The sequence below is a fragment of the Hyla sarda genome, chromosome 3, assembly GCF_029499605.1.
Source record: "Hyla sarda isolate aHylSar1 chromosome 3, aHylSar1.hap1, whole genome shotgun sequence".
NCBI lineage: Eukaryota > Metazoa > Chordata > Amphibia > Anura > Hylidae > Hyla > Hyla sarda.
The window spans coordinates 14,484,481-14,497,350 of record NC_079191.1 but is presented as its reverse complement, the minus strand read 5'-3'; the positions used below and the strand labels follow the sequence as shown (position 1 = coordinate 14,497,350).

Below are 12,870 nucleotides of genomic sequence, written 5' to 3'. Positions count from 1 at the left end.
TCAGTGTAGGCCGGAGCCTCCATTTCTTCCCATCCGCACATCAGTATTCAGTGAGAACGTCTTCTGTAGGACCAGAGGCTGCGGGTGTAAAAATAGCCAAACCAATTCTGCTGTGTAATTTGTGCAGCTAAATATATCCTATATATGTCCCGCGACATCCTGTTATCCGTATACAATAGTTATACATATAGAAATGTGGAGTCATGAGGAAAAACAAGGAAAACCCCAATAGGCTGCGGATCAGTTGTAAAATGTTATACGTTTTTCTGAAGTTAGTTTTGTCTATTATTCTATAACAGCTCAATAATCCAGAATACCTCATATCCATCCATCCATCCATCCATCCATCTATCTCATATGTATCTATCTCATATGTATCTATCTCATATCTATCTATCTATCTATCTCATATCTATCTATCTATCTATCTCATATCTATCTATCTATCTATCTATCTCATATCTATCTATCTCATATCTATCTATCTCATATCTATCTATCTATCTCATATCTATCTATCTATCTATCTATCTATCTATCTATCTATCTATCTATCTATCTATCTATCTGTATGTCTGTCTAAAGGTGAGGGTGTTCTGTAATTTCCATCATAGGTATAGCTCAACTATGAGAGACAGAATGAGAAAAAAATCCATAAAATCACATTGTCTGATTTTTAAAGAATTTTTTTCAAATTATGGTGGAAAATAAGTATTTGGTCACCTACAAACAGTAAGATTTCTGGTTCTCACAGACCTGTAACTTCTTCTTTAACTTGTCATGTACTGCGGGTGATACTGATCAAAATGATACTTACGGCGTCCCGAACCCTCCAGCCGTTCCGCCGTTATTCCGCGTAATCTTCATATCTAAATCAGGTCCTTGGGCATGGGTGGAGCTACTGGGCACCACTACATCACCTTTGGCCAGGCAGGAGCTCCGCCTGGCTCATCCATATGGATAATCCCCCTCCCTCCTCGCGAGGCTGGTTTGCTCTATGGCGCATGCGCCACTTCTAGGGTACACCCTGAAGCAGCATCCTTCTCAGCTTCATTCCAGATGCGAGTGCACATAGGAGGCATGGATGGTCCTTACTAGTCAAAGATGACCGCGAAAATGAGGCCGAGACAAACGCATGCGACGTAGAGCAAACCAGCCGTATGAGGAGGGAGCTCGGCCAAGGGTGATGTAGGGGTTCCCAGAGGTCCGTTCGTAGCTCTGCCCATGCCCAAGGACCTGATTTACATATGAAGATAAAGCGGAATAACGGCGGAACGGCTGGACAGTTCGGAAAGCCGTAAGTATCATTTAGATCAGTATCACCCACACGACAAGCCTGTATGACAGGTTAATGCAGATGATACTGATGACAGATTTCCTTTAAGAGTCTCCTCTGCCCTCCACTCATTAACTGTATTAATATTCAGGGACTCTATAGTGACAGGGACTGTTCCCCAGCACATGGCAAATGTGGTGCCAATATTTAAAAAGGGGTCAAAAGGTGACCCTGGGAATTATAGACCTGTTAGTTTAACCTCCGTTGTATGTAAATTGTTTGAGGGTTTCCTAAGAGATGCTATTTTGGAATATCTTGATAAAAATAAATGTATGACCCCATATCAGCATGGCTTTATGAGGGATCGATCCTGTCACCTGATCAGCTTTTATGAGGAGGTGAGCTCCAGACTGGACCAGGGGCAATCGCTGGATGTCGTATATCTGGATTTTTCCAAAGCATTTGATACGGTTCCACATAAAAGGTTGGTGCATAAAAGAAAAAGGATTGGGCTGGGGGAGAATGTGTGTAAGTGGGTAAGTAACTGGCTCAGTGATAGGAAACAGAGGGTGGTTATTAATGGTACTTATTCTGATTGGGTGACTGTTACTAGTGAGGACCACAGGGGTCAGTCTTGGGTCCTGTCCTATTTAATATATTCATTAATGACCTTGAAGAGAGGTTGAATAGTAAAGTAGCAATCTTTGCAGATGATACTAAACTCTGAAAAGAGGTAAACACAATAGAGGACAGTGCACTGTTACAAATGGATCTGGATAGGTTGGAGGTTTGGGCTGGGAAGTGGCAGATGAGGTTTAACACTGATAAAGGTAAGGTAATGCACATGGGGAGGAAAAATCCGGCCTGGGATTATGTATTAAATGGGAGAACACTTGGGACGACAGACGTGGAAAAGGACTTGGGAGTCTTAGTTAACAGTAAATTTAGCTGTAGTGACCAGTGTCGGGGAGCTGCTGCCAAGGCTAATAAAATCATGGGGTGCATCAATAGGGGCATAGATGCCGACGACAAGGAAATAATTCTACTGCTGTACAAATCACTAGTCAGACCACACATAGAATACTGTGTACAGTACTGGTCAGACCACACATAGAATACTGTGTACAGTACTAGTCAGACCACACATAGAATACTGTGTACAGTACTAGTCAGACCACACATAGAATACTGTGTACAGTACTGGTCAGACCACACATAGAATACTGTGTACAGTACTGGTCAGACCACACATAGAATACTGTGTACAGTACTGGTCAGACCACACATAGAATACTGTGTACAGTACTGGTCAGACCACACATAGAATACTGTGTACAGTACTGGTCAGACCACACATAGAATACTGTGTACAGTACTGGTCAGACCACACATAGAATATTGTGTACAGTACTGGTCAGACCACACATGGAATACTGTGTACAGTACTGGTAAAACCACACATAGAATACTGTGTACAGTACTGGTCAGACCACACATAGAATACTGTGTACAGTACTGGTCAGACCACACATAGAATACTGTGTACAGTACTAGTCAGACCACACATAGAATACTGTGTACAGTACTGGTCAGACCACACATAGAATACTGTGTACAGTACTGGTCAGATCACACATAGAATACTGTGTACAGTACTGGTCAGACCACACATAGAATACTGTGTACAGTACTGGGCTCCAGTGTACAAGAAAGATATAGTGGAGCTGGAGAGGGTTCAAAGACTGGCAACCAGGGTAATACGGAGGATGGGAGGACTACAGTACCCAGAAAGATTATCAGAATTAGGGTTATTTAGTTTAGAAAAAAGAAGGCTTAGGGGAGACCTAATAACTATGTATAAATATATCAGGGGTCCGTACAGAGATCTCTCCATGATCTATTTATACCCAGGACTGTATATATAACAAGGGGGCATCCTCTACATCTAGAGGAAAGAAGGTTTCTACACCAGCACAGATGGAGGTTCTTTACTGTAAGAGCAGTGAGACTGTGGAATTCTCTCCCGGAGGAGGTGGTCATAGTGAACTCTGTAAAAGAATTCAAAAGGGGTCTGGATGTATTTTTGGAGAATAATAACATCGCTGGTTATGTATATTAGATTTATAGGGACAGAACGTTGATCCAGGGATTTATTCTGATGCCGTATTTGGAGTCGGGAAGGAATTTTTACCTCTAGTATGAGGGTTTTTTGCCTTCCTCTGGATCAACTCAGTAGGGACTCATCAGGGTTATAGGTTGAACTATGGCCAAGGACGCCAGAAACAACATTTTAGAACTGCACAAGGCTGGGAAGACTGAATCTGCAAAAGGCAAGCAGCTTGGTGTGAAGAAATCCACTGTGGGAGAAACTATTAGAAAATAGAAGACATACAAGACCACTGATAATCTCCCTCGATCTGGGGCTCCATGCAAGATCTCACCCTGTGGTGTCAAAATGATCACAAGAACGGTGAGCAAAAATCCCAGAACCACACGGGGGGACCTAGCGAATGACCTGCAGAGAGCTGGGACCAAAGTAACAAAGGCTACCATCGGTAACACACTACGCCGACAGGGACTCAAATCATGCAGTGCCAGACGTGTCCCCCTGCTTAAGCCAGTACATGTCCGGGCCCGTCTGAAGTTTGCTAGAGAGCATTTGGATGATTCAGAAGAGTATTGGGAGAATGTCATATGGTCAGATGAAACCAAAGTAGAACTTTTTGGTAAAAACTTAACTCATCGTGTTTGGAGGAGAAAGAATGCTGAGTTGCATCCAAGGAACACCATACCTACTGTGAAGCATGGGGGTGGAAACATCATGCTTTGGGGCTGTTTTTCAGCAAAGGGACCAGGATGACTGATTTGTGTAAAGGAAAGAATGAATGGGTCCATGTATCAAGGTCCTGGAGTAACCTAGCCAGTCTCCAGATCTCAACCCCATAGAAAACCTTTGGAGGGAGTTGAAAGTCCGTGTTGCCCAGCGACAGCCCCGAAACATCACTGCTCTAGAGAAGATCTGCATGGAGAAATGGGCCATTGGAACTAAACCATAAAAGGGGAGGAAAATAAGCAAATTGGACATAATGTCACCAAACTCCAAAAATGGTCTGGACAAAATTATTGTCACCCTTAACTTAATATTTGGTTGCACACCCTTTGGAAAAAATAACTGAAATCAGTGTCTTCCTATAACCATCAATAAGCTTCTTACACCTCTCAGACGGAATGTTGGACCACTCTTCCTTTACAAACTGCTCCCGGTCTCTTATTGGAAGGCGCCTTTTCCCAACAGTAATTATAAGATCTCTCCACAGGTGATCAATGGGATTTAGATCTGGACTCATTGCTGACACTTCAGAACTCTCCAGCGCTTTGTTGTCATCCATTTCTGGGGCTTTTTGACGTATGTTTGGGGTCATTGTCCTGCTGGACAAAGGTCCATACGATAAAAATGATCCCCTACTTATATAGGTTGGATTTTGTTGGACTTCTGGAAAAAATCATAACTACATACACGACAATTAATACGTTTAAAATTGTCATCTTCTGACCCCTATAACTTTTTTATTTTTCCACATACGGGGCGGTATGAGGGCTCATTTTTTGAGCCATGATCTGAAGTTCACGTATCGATTAGACTTTCTGATTGTTTTTTCCCCCCTTTTTTCATGAAAGTGACCAAAAATACGCTATTTTGGACTTTGGAATTTATTTATTAGCGCGTACGCCATTGACTGTGCGGTTTAATTAACAATATATTTTTACATGCGGCGATACCACATATGTTTTTTTTAATTAACACAGTTTTTTTTTTTATGGGAAAATGGGAGTGATTCAAACTTTTATTAGGGAAGGGGTTAAATGATCTTTATTAACTTTTTTTTGCACTTTTTGTTTTGCAATGTTATAGCTCCCATAGGGGTTTTTAACACTGCACACACTGATCATTGTTATCCCATAGGAAACCATTGATCAATGATTCTGCCGCTTGACTGCTCATGCCTGGATCTCAGGCACAAAGCAGTCATTTGGCGATCGGACACCAGGAGGAAGGTAGGGGCCCTCCTTGTGTGTTCCAGCTGTTCGGGACGCCACGATTTCGCCGCGGCGGTCCCGAACAGCCGACTGAGCTATCCGGGAGTAGTTTACTTTCACTTTAGATGCAGCGATTAACTTTGAACGCTGCGTCTAAAGGGTTAATAGCGCGAAGCACCACCATCAGTGCCGCACGCTATTAGCCCAACCCGCTATGACGTTATAGAAAGGGAGCGGACTCAGGTACGCCCTGCGTCCTTAAAGGGGTACTCCGATGGAAAACCTTTTTTATATATATATATATATTTTTTTTAAATCAACTGGTGCCAGAAAGTTAAACAGATTTGTAAATTACTTCTATTAAAAATCGTAATCCTTCCAGTACTTATTAGCTGCTGAATACTACATAGGACATTCTTTTCTTTTTGGAACACAGTGCTCTCTGCTGACATCTCTGTCCATTTTAGGAACTGCCCATAGCAACATATATTTGCTATGGGGATTTTCTCCTACTCTGGATAGTTCTTAAAATGGACAGAGGTGTCAGCAGAGAGCACTGTGGTCATGATGTCAGCAGAGAGCACTGTGTTCCAAAAAGAAAAGAATCCCCTCTGTAATATTCAGCAGCTAATAAGTACTGTAAGGATTAAGATTTTTTAATAGAAGTAATTTACAAATCTGTTTAACTTTCTGGCACCAGTTGATTAAAAAAATAAATAAATAAAAAAAGATTTCCACCAGAGTACCCCTTTAACCCCTTAAGGACTCAGCCCATTTTGGCCTTAAGGACTCAGACAATTAAATTTTTACGTTTTCATTTTTTCCTCCTCGCCTTCTAAAAATCATAACTCTTTTATATTTTCATCCACAGACTAGTATGAGGGCTTGTTTTTTGCGCGACCAGTTGTCCTTTGTAATGACATCACTCATTATATCATAAAATGTATGGCGCAACCAAAAAACACTATTTTTGTGGGGAAATTAAAACGAAAAACGCAATTTAGCAAATTTTGGAAGGTTTTGTTTTCACGCCGTACAATTTCTGGTAAAAATTACATGTGTTCTTTATTCTGAGGGTCAATACGATTAAAATGATACCCATTATTATATACTTTTATATTATTGTTGCGCTTAAAAAAAATCACAAACTTTTTAACCAAATTAGTACGTGTTACGCCGAGCGCTCCGGGTCCCCGCTCCTCCCCGGAGCGCTCGCTACACTCCTCTCACTGCAGCGCTCCGGTCGGTTCCACGGACCCGGGGCGCTGCGATACCGCCTCTGGCCGGGATGCGATTCGCGATGCGGGTAGCGCCCGCTCGCGATGCGCACCCCGGCTCCCGTACCTGACTCGCTCTCCGTCAGTTCTGTCCCGGCGCGCGCGGCCCCGCTCCCTAGGGCGCGCGCGCGCCGGGTCTTTGCGATTTAAAGGGCCACTGCGCCGCTGATTGGCGCAGTGGTTCCAATTAGTCTTTACACCTGTGCACTTCCCTATATCACCTCACTTCCCCTTCACTCCCTCGCCGGATCTTGTTGCCTTAGTGCCAGTGAAAGCGTTTCCTTGTGTGTTCCTAGCCTGTGTTCCAGACCTCCTGCCGTTGCCCCTGACTACGATCCTTGCTGCCTGCCCCGACCTTCTGCTACGTCCGACCTTGCTTCTGTCTACTCCCTTGTACCGCGCCTATCTTCAGCAGCCAGAGAGGTTGAGCCGTTGCTAGGGGATACGACCTGGTCACTACCGCCGCAGCAAGACCATCCCGCTTTGCGGCGGGCTCTGGTGAAAACCAGTAGTGACTTAGAACCGATCCTCTAGCACGGTCCACGCCAATCCCTCTCTGGCACAGAGGATCCACTACCTGCCAGCCGGCATCGTGACAGTAGATCCGGCCATGGATCCCGCTGAAGTTCCTCTGCCAGTTGTCGCTGGCCTCACCACGGTGGTCGCCCAGCAGTCACAACAGATAGCGCAACAAGGCCAACAGCTGTCTCAACTGACTGTTATGCTACAACAGTTACTACCACAGCTCCAGCAATCATCTCCTCCGCCAGCTCCTGCACCGCCTCCGCAGCGAGTGGCCGCTTCTGGACTACGACTATCCTTGCCGGATAAATTTGATGGGGACTCTAAGTTTTGCCGTGGCTTCCTTTCCCAATGTTCATTACACTTGGAGATGATGTCGGACCAGTTCCCCACTGAAAGGTCTAAGGTGGCTTTCGTAGTCAGCCTGCTGTCTGGAAAAGCCCTGGCTTGGGCCACACCACTCTGGGACCGCAATGACCCCGTCACTGCCTCTGTACACTCCTTCTTCTCGGAAATTCGAGGTGTCTTTGAGGAACCTGCCCGAGCCTCTTCTGCTGAGACTGCCCTGTTGAACCTGGTCCAGGGTAATTCTTCCGTTGGCGAGTATGCCGTACAATTCCGTACTCTTGCTTCTGAATTATCCTGGAACAATGAGGCCCTCTGCGCGACCTTTAAAAAAGGCCTATCCAGCAACATTAAAGATGTTCTGGCCGCACGAGAAATGCCTGCTAATCTTCATGAACTTATTCACCTAGCCACTCGCATTGACATGCGTTTTTCCGAAAGGCGTCAGGAGCTCCGCCAAGATATGGACTCTGTTCGCACGAGGCGTTTCTTCTCCTCGGCTCCTCTCTCCTCTGGTTCCCTGCAATCTGTTCCTGTGCCTCCCGCCGTGGAGGCTATGCAGGTCGACCGGTCTCGCCTGACATCTCAAGAGAGGACACGACGCCGCATGGAGAACCTCTGCCTGTACTGTGCTAGTACCGAACACTTCCTGAGGGATTGTCCTATCCGCCCTCCCCGCCTGGAAAGACGTACGCTGACTCCGCACAAAGGTGAGACAATCCTTGATGTCTACTCTGCTTCTCCACGTCTTACTGTGCCTGTGCGGATGTCTGCCTCTGCCTTCTCCTTCTCTTCTGTGGCCTTCTTGGACTCTGGATCTGCAGGAAATTTTATTTTGGCCTCTCTCGTCAACAGGTTCAACATCCCAGTGACCAGTCTCACCAGACCCCTTTACATCAATTGTATAAACAATGAAAGATTGGACTGTTCCATACGTTTCCGCACGGAGCCCCTTCTAATGAGCATCGGATCTCATCACGAGAGGATTGAACTTTTGGTCCTCCCCAATTGCACCTCGGAAATTCTCCTTGGACTTCCCTGGCTTCAACTTCATTCCCCAACCCTGGATTGGTCCACTGGGGAGATCAAGAGTTGGGGGCCCTCTTGTTCCAAGGACTGTCTAAAACCGGTTCCCAGTAACCCTTGCCGTGACTCTGTGCTTTCTCCAGTAACCGGTCTCCCTAAGGCCTATATGGACTTCGCGGATGTTTTCTGCAAAAAACAAGCGGAGACTCTACCTCCTCACAGGCCTTATGATTGTCCTATCGACCTCCTCCCGGGCACTACTCCACCCCGGGGCAGAATTTATCCTCTCTCTGCCCCAGAGACTCTTGCCATGTCTGAATACGTCCAGGAGAATCTAAAAAAGGGCTTTATCCGTAAATCCTCCTCTCCTGCCGGAGCCGGATTTTTCTTTGTGTCCAAAAAAGATGGCTCTCTACGTCCTTGCATTGACTACCGCGGACTTAATAAAATCACGGTTAAGAACCGCTACCCCTTACCCCTCATCTCTGAACTCTTTGATCGCCTCCAAGGTGCCCACATCTTTACTAAATTGGACTTAAGAGGCGCCTATAACCTCATCCGCATCAGAGAGGGGGATGAGTGGAAAACAGCATTTAACACCAGAGATGGACACTTTGAGTATCTGGTCATGCCCTTTGGCCTGTGCAACGCCCCTGCTGTCTTCCAAGACTTTGTTAATGAAATTTTTCGTGATCTGTTATACTCCTGTGTTGTTGTATATCTTGATGATATCCTAATTTTTTCGGCCAATCTAGAAGAACACCGCCAGCATGTCCGTATGGTTCTTCAGAGACTTCGTGACAATCAACTCTATGCTAAAATTGAGAAATGTCTGTTTGAATGCCAATCTCTTCCTTTTCTAGGATACTTGGTCTCTGGCCAGGGACTACAAATGGACCCAGATAAACTCTCTGCCGTCTTAGATTGGCCACGCCCCTCCGGACTCCGTGCCATCCAACGTTTTTTGGGCTTCGCCAATTATTACAGGCAATTTATTCCACATTTTTCTACCATTGTGGCTCCTATTGTGGCTTTAACCAAAAAAAATGCCGATCCCAAGTCTTGGCCTCCTCAAGCGGAAGACGCCTTTAAACGACTCAAGTCTGCCTTCTCTTCGGCTCCCGTGCTCTCCAGACCTGACCCATCTAAACCCTTCCTATTGGAGGTTGATGCCTCCTCAGTGGGAGCTGGAGCTGTCCTTCTGCAAAAAAACTCTTCCGGGCATGCTGTTACTTGTGGTTTTTTTTCTAGGACCTTCTCTCCGGCGGAGAGGAACTACTCCATCGGGGATCGAGAGCTTCTAGCCATTAAATTAGCACTTGAGGAATGGAGGCATCTGCTGGAGGGATCAAGATTCCCAGTTATTATTTACACCGATCACAAGAACCTCTCCTACCTCCAGTCTGCCCAACGGCTGAATCCTCGTCAGGCCAGGTGGTCTCTGTTCTTTGCCCGATTTAATTTTGAAATTCACTTTCGGCCTGCTGATAAGAACATTAGGGCCGATGCTCTCTCTCGTTCCTCAGATGCTTCTGAAATTGAACTCTCACCTCAACACATCATTCCTCCTGACTGCCTGATTTCCACTTCTCTAGCCTCCATCAGGCAAACTCCTCCAGGAAAGACCTTTGTTTCTCCACGCCAACGCCTCGGAATCCTCAAATGGGGTCACTCCTCCCATCTCGCAGGTCATGCGGGCATCAAGAAATCTGTGCAACTCATCTCTCGCTTCTATTGGTGGCCGACTCTAGAGACTGATGTGGTGGACTTTGTGCGAGCCTGCACTATCTGTGCCCGGGATAAGACTCCTCGCCAGAAGCCCGCTGGTTTTCTTCTTCCTCTGCCTGTCCCCGAACAACCTTGGTCTCTGATTGGTATGGATTTTATTACTGACTTACCCCCATCCCATGGCAACACTGTTATTTGGGTGGTCGTTGATCGATTCTCCAAAATGGCACATTTCATCCCTCTTCCTGGTCTTCCTTCAGCGCCTCAGTTGGCTAAACAATTTTTTGTACACATTTTTCGTCTTCACGGGTTGCCTACGCAGATCGTCTCGGATAGAGGCGTCCAATTTGTGTCTAAATTCTGGAGGGCTCTCTGTAAACAACTCAAGATTAAATTAAATTTTTCTTCTGCATACCATCCTCAATCCAATGGACAAGTAGAAAGAATTAACCAGATCTTGGGTGACTATTTACGACATTTTGTTTCCTCCCGCCAGGATGACTGGGCAGATCTTCTACCTTGGGCCGAATTCTCGTATAATTTCAGAATCTCTGAATCTTCCTCCAAATCCCCGTTTTTCGTGGTGTACGGCCGTCACCCTCTTCCCCCCCTCCCTACCCCCTTGCCCTCTGGTCTGCCCGCTGTGGATGAAATTTCTCGTGATCTTTCCATCATATGGAGAGAGACCCAAAATTCTCTCTTACAGGCTTCTTCACGCATGAAGAGATTCGCGGATAAGAAAAGAAGAGCTCCTCCCATTTTTTCCCCTGGAGACAAGGTATGGCTCTCCGCCAAATATGTCCGCTTCCGTGTCCCTAGCTATAAGTTGGGACCACGCTATCTTGGTCCTTTCAAGATTTTGCGCCAGATTAATCCTGTCTCTTACAAACTTCTTCTTCCTCCTTCTCTTCGTATTCCTAATGCCTTTCATGTTTCTCTTCTTAAACCACTTATCATTAACCGTTTCTCTCCCAAATCTGTTCCCCCCACTCCTGTCTCCGGCTCCTCGGACATCTTCTCCGTCAAAGAAATTTTAGCATCTAAAAAGGTCAGAGGGAAAACCTTCTTTTTAGTGGATTGGGAGGGTTGTGGTCCAGAAGAGAGGTCCTGGGAACCTGAGGACAATATCCTGGACAAAAGTCTGGTCCTCAGGTTCTCAGGCTCCAAGAAGAGGGGGAGACCCAAGGGGGGGGGTACTGTTACGCCGAGCGCTCCGGGTCCCCGCTCCTCCCCGGAGCGCTCGCTACACTCCTCTCACTGCAGCGCTCCGGTCGGTTCCACGGACCCGGGGCGCTGCGATACCGCCTCTGGCCGGGATGCGATTCGCGATGCGGGTAGCGCCCGCTCGCGATGCGCACCCCGGCTCCCGTACCTGACTCGCTCTCCGTCAGTTCTGTCCCGGCGCGCGCGGCCCCGCTCCCTAGGGCGCGCGCGCGCCGGGTCTTTGCGATTTAAAGGGCCACTGCGCCGCTGATTGGCGCAGTGGTTCCAATTAGTCTTTACACCTGTGCACTTCCCTATATCACCTCACTTCCCCTTCACTCCCTCGCCGGATCTTGTTGCCTTAGTGCCAGTGAAAGCGTTTCCTTGTGTGTTCCTAGCCTGTGTTCCAGACCTCCTGCCGTTGCCCCTGACTACGATCCTTGCTGCCTGCCCCGACCTTCTGCTACGTCCGACCTTGCTTCTGTCTACTCCCTTGTACCGCGCCTATCTTCAGCAGCCAGAGAGGTTGAGCCGTTGCTAGGGGATACGACCTGGTCACTACCGCCGCAGCAAGACCATCCCGCTTTGCGGCGGGCTCTGGTGAAAACCAGTAGTGACTTAGAACCGATCCACTAGCACGGTCCACGCCAATCCCTCTCTGGCACAGAGGATCCACTACCTGCCAGCCGGCATCGTGACAGTACGTTTATAATCCCTTTATTTTGATGACCTATAACTTTTTTATTTTTCCATATAAGCGGCGGGATGGAGGCTCATTTTTTGCGCCATGATCTGTACTTTTTTTTGATACCACATTTGTATATAAAAAACTTTTAATACATTTTTTATAATTTTTTTTTTAATAAAATGTATTAAAAAAGTAGGAATTTGGGACTTTTTTAATTTTTTTTCGTTCACGCCGTTCACCGTACGGGATCATTAACATTTTATTTTAATAGTTCGGACATTTACGCACGCGGCGATACCAAATATGTCTATAAAAAATGTTTTTTACGCTTTTTGGGGGTAAAATAGGAAAAAACGGACGTTTTACTTTTTTATTGGGGGAGGGGATTTTTCACTTTTTTTTTACTTTTACTTTTACATTTTTTTAATTTTTTTTTTACACTTGAATAGCCCCCATAGGGGACTATTCATAGCAATACCATGATTGCTAATACTGATCTGTTCTATGTATAGGACATAGAACAGATCAGTATTATCGGTCATCTCCTGCTCTGGTCTGCTCGATCACAGACCAGAGCAGGAGACGCCGGGAGCCGCACGGAGGAAGGAAAGGGGACCTCCGTGCGGCGTTATGAATGATCGGATCCCCGCAGCAGCGCTGCGGGCGATCCGATCGTTCATTTTAATCGCGAACTGCCGCAGATGCCGGGATCTGTATTGATCCCGGCACCTGAGGGGTTAATGGCGGACGCCCGCGAGATCGCGGGC

General features: G+C 46.4%; 1 protein-coding gene across 4 annotated transcripts in view; it reads right to left on the bottom strand.

Annotated features, from left to right (window-relative positions):
• The window catches only part of ADCY3 (adenylate cyclase 3), a 209,818-nt gene that overhangs the window by 72,046 nt on the left and 124,902 nt on the right, over nt 1–12,870 (bottom strand). The window lies entirely within an intron of this gene.